The sequence below is a fragment of the Coenobita brevimanus genome, chromosome 80 (genome assembly GCF_032717465.1).
Source record: "Coenobita brevimanus isolate Jiangsu-jjx chromosome 80, ASM3271746v2, whole genome shotgun sequence".
Classification (NCBI taxonomy): Eukaryota; Metazoa; Arthropoda; class Malacostraca; order Decapoda; family Coenobitidae; genus Coenobita; species Coenobita brevimanus.
In genome coordinates, this window is record NC_137033.1 from 31,095,954 (window position 1) to 31,100,665 (window position 4,712).

The window sequence follows — 4,712 nt, forward strand, 5'->3', positions numbered from 1 at the left end:
TATGAATGGGGTATATGTGCAAAAGTAGGTAAGAATGAGAGGGCAAAAAAGGGTGCATGTATTGCTTTGTGCAAGACATGGAAGGAGAATATAAAAGGGTATGAATCACTTGGTTCAAGGACTGAGTGGGTAAGATTGAAAGTGGGAATAGAAATGTGGTCGACTTTGTGTGAGTATGCGCCAATGCAAGATTGTGCACGCACAATGAAAGAAGAGTTCTGGTCAAATATAGATGCATCCATGGAAAAGTTTGAGAGGAATGAGAGAGTGTTTTCGATTGAAAACATGAATGGATAAGGAGGGAATGTGAAAGTGGTTGGAGTAGTTGGTGAGTGGGGTGTGCTGCAGAAGTCGATGAGAATGGCCGTCCTCTAGTCGACATTTGTGTCGGGAGGGGGATGGTGATAGCCAATACCTTCTGCAGGCACAAAATGATCCACAGGTATAGATGACGAGTGGTGAGAAGGGTGGGTGGTGAACTGCATGAATGGAAGGCAATGACTGATGATGTGTTCGTGCATGACAGAATGAGAAGTATGTAATGGATGCAAGAGCATACAGAGATTGGGAGAGTGGATTTTCTGACCACCTCTTGGTGGTGGTGAAAGTCAAGGTTCAAGTGCAATGGATGAATAGAAAGAAAGAAGGGCAGGAGGAAGTAGTCCATACAAGGAGGGTAGAAAAAGGCAGAATGTAAGAGAGAAGTGGAAGAGTGATTGGGTAAATATGATCTGAAGCAGATGGGGGAAATAGAAGGAGTGTGCAAGATATTCACAGAAGAAATTTGTGCAGCATGTGAGGTGGTGTCTGTGGTGAAGAGAAGACAAAGGGAGGTGCAAGGCATAGCGTGGTGGAGTGAATAAGTGAGTCAAGCTGTGGCGCAAAAAAAAAAAAGAAAAAGAAAACATAGTGAGTGGATGGGAAGTAGAGGCATGGAGGAAGTTGAGAGACAGAAGAGAGAGTTATGTGCTAAGAGGAAGAGAGTGATGAAAAAATTAGTAAGAGAGAGCAAGAAGAGAGTGGATGAGGCATTTGGATGGAATTTCAGTGTAATGTGGAGGGAATGTATGAAAATCTTCTGGAAGGTGGTAAAAAGTTAGACAGGGTGATAAAGACGGTAGTACGGGAGTGAACGATAAAAATGGTAGATTGCTAGTGAAGAAGGAGAAAAAGTGAGTAGATGGAGAAAACACTTTAAGGAACTGCTAAACACAGAGAATGAAAGCAATGCTAGTATCAGAGGCTGGGGAATGGCTGAGAGAAGGAGGGAGGTGAGAAGGGAGGAAGAGATCAGTAGGATGGAAGTAGTGGAATCAGTGAGAAAAGTCAAAATGGGGAAAGCATCGGGGATTGTTGGAGTGCGTGGTGAAATGATGAAGCACAGGGGAGAGTGAAAGTAATGCGAGTATCAGAGGCTGGGGAATGGCTGGGAGAAGGAGAAAGGTGAGAAGAGAGGAAGAGATCAGTAGGATGGAAGTAGGGGAATCAATGAAAAAGTCAAAATGGAGAAAGCATCAGGGATTGTTGGTGTGTGTGGTGAAATGATGAAGCATGGGGAAGAGATAGTAGTAGAGTGGATATGGAAGATATGTTGATTGGCCTGGGAGGATGCCAGAGTTCCAGAGGATTGGAAGTCAGATATAATTATTCCCCTGTACAAAGGAAAAGGGGAATAGAAGAGTGTGGTTATCATAGGGGCATTTTTTTTTTTCCTGATTGTAGTGGGAGAAGTATATGGTAGGATACATATTGACAGAATTAAGGGAAATAACAGAGGAAGTAGGTGGAGAAGAACAGGGAGGTTTTAGGAAGGGAAGAGGTAGTGTAGATCAGATATTCAGCCTTAGCTCTTTAGTGGAAAAGTTTCTAAAGGAGAAAAAGTTGTATGCGATCTTCATAGATTTGGAGAAAGCCTATGACAGAATGGATCGATAAGGAATATGGAAAATATTAAGAATATATGGAGTAAATGGGAAGCTGTTGAATACCGTGAAGAGTATGCATGACGGTGCTAAGGCTGCAAAGCATGTGGGTAGTGAACTGAGTGAATTTTTCTGTTTGATTGTTGGATTGAAACAGAGATGTGTCATGTCTCTGTGGTTGTTTAATCTGTACATGGATGGGGTTATGAGTGTGATACAAAGTAGGGTAGTGGATGTTGAAGCAGCCCTAATGACAGAGGGGAGCGTTTGGAAACTTTCTGTAGTGTTGCTTGCAGAGGATTCTGTACTGTAAGGTGAAGATGATGGGGAACTGCAAGGCTTGGTGAATGAGTTTGGGAGAGTGTGTGGGAAACGGAATTTGAAGGTGAATGTAAGGAAGTATAAAGTTATGGTCTTCGAGAGAAATGAAGTCATTGAATGTACACTGAGGTTGGGTAATGGAGAAATGGAAAATGTTAGCTCATTTAAGTACGTGGATAATGTTAAAGATGGAAGTTTGGAGGATGATGTGCTTGACAGGGTATAACAAGGATGAATGGTGGCTGGTTCTTTGAAAGCAGGGATAAGAAATGGGGAAATGAGCATTGAGGTCAAAAAGTCGCTGCATGATAGTATTGTGATACCAACTACAACGTACGGGGTGAAGCTTGGACCTTGTTGGAAGGAGACAAGTCAAGAATGAGAGCAGTGGAAAAGAGTTATTTGAATGGAGCGTGTGGAGTTACATGGAGAGACATACTGTCAAATGAGGAAGTGAAAGAGCGTTTTGTTGTAGATGTGGATGTGACGGAAAGCGTTAGGAGAAATTGACAGAGGTGGTTTGGCCGTGAGGAGAGAATAGAGAGCGAGAGGCTAACGAGGAGCGTTAATGTGAGTGAGGTGAAGGGGGAAGAGGGAGGGGGAGGCCAAGGATGAGATGGAGGGATGGAGTGGAGAGGTATAGGAAAGAGGGGTGTGTGAGCTGGGGGGGGGGAGGGCGGTGAAATGGCGGGGGATAGGGCGACATGGAGGCGATTTGTTTGTGGCCATCCCTTATGGGATTAAGATGTCTAGCAATAGACAGATAGAACAGATAAATTTTGATGATGATGATGATGATGATAATGATGGTGATGATGTTACTATAACACTTCTAGCAATAATGATAATTAAATAGTGTAATAATGCAATTAAACATCAAGAACATCAACAACAATACTGTAATAGCACTGATAATTAATCATGTTAAAAATAATATAACAACAACAACAACAACAGTACTACTACTGCAACTACTACTATTACTACTACTACCACTACTACTACTACTACTGCTGTTACTACTACTGCTACTACTACTACTACTACTACTAATGAGTAATAGTAATAATAATAATGTCATAATGATGATAAAATTAAGAATAACAACAACAACTAGAACACCGTAAAATTGTCTGAAGACAATTCTGATAAAGAAAAACTTCTCATAGTCATTGCCTATGAGAAGCCGAGCTACAAAAGGAACCTTGAGGTCAAGATCACTGACCTTGTGCGTGTCACCTTAGGTCATCACAGTCTATAAGTTCACCAAGGTTGGTGGCTTTAGATTTGATCCTTCACGGAAAATTAGGTGACATCCTAAATATCTAGAAAAGTCCCATTTTTTTTTTTTTTTTTACCCGAGGCGATCTCAGAGAATTATCAACCGACTGGAGGTCTACTTCCTTCCTTCCTGTGTCCGCCTGAAGGCAATTTTGTAGAACAATTTCTGCTTCTTAGCGTAAACCGTTCTTGAGATAGCGCCGCTGACTCAGCTTTCTGTGTTCAGGATAATATCCGGAGATCCGGTTGACAGTTTGCCACCATATTTGGTCAGCGGTCTGACTAAGCTGACCAAGTTTGAAGGCTGTAGCCGAAATAGCCTTTGATATATCGCAGTTTTAAAATATGTTAGAAGAATAATGATGACAAAAACAAGAAAACTTCCCACAGGAATGTAGGAAGTTTTAACTAGAGATGTTGGGAACGAAGTTATGTGTGTGTGTGTGTGTGTGTGTGTGTGTGTGTGTGTGTGTGTGTGTGTGTGTGTGTGTGTGTGTGTGTGTGTGTGAGAGAGAGAGAGTAGATAAGCACATTATCTTATTAATTCTACCATATTGTCCACTAAGAGTATTTAAATTTTATGTTTATCTTGTAGTTAATGGAGCAGTTAAAGACCTTGAGAGAGAGAGAGAGAGAGAGAGAGAGAGAGAGAGAGAGAGAGAGAGAGAGAGAGAGAGAGAGTTACTAAGACAAGTAGTACCAGAAATGGTCTTATGACCCATACCAAGGTGGTAACATGAACGACTTTGCCAGGTTCATGTTTCTGGTTTATTTGCGAGAGAATTGTAGAGTAAAATGGAGGTTCTCTTTCCCTACCTTTCCCACCTGCCGAACGGGCACAGAAAAGGAAATGACCCTAACCTATGGGAAAATGGCCGGGCTATGGAATTTACGGGATAGAAGGAAATATTCCGTCTACCACCATATTAGATCTAACAGAACTTTCCTGAACATGAACTGAAATGCTATATCGGGGAGCAGTCAACTACCTCTGCTGGCAGTCCATTACACGTAATGCTGATCTTATGTGTGAAGAAACTACACAATGTATCATGGAGGAAACACTTCACTTTAAGCTGCATTCCTTGATTCCTCGTCGAACTGCTATTTAAACTAAATAAGTCTTGTTGGTAAGTGTTTGCAAAATTATGCAGGATTCTGAAAACCTCAATTAGTTGTACGCTCTAG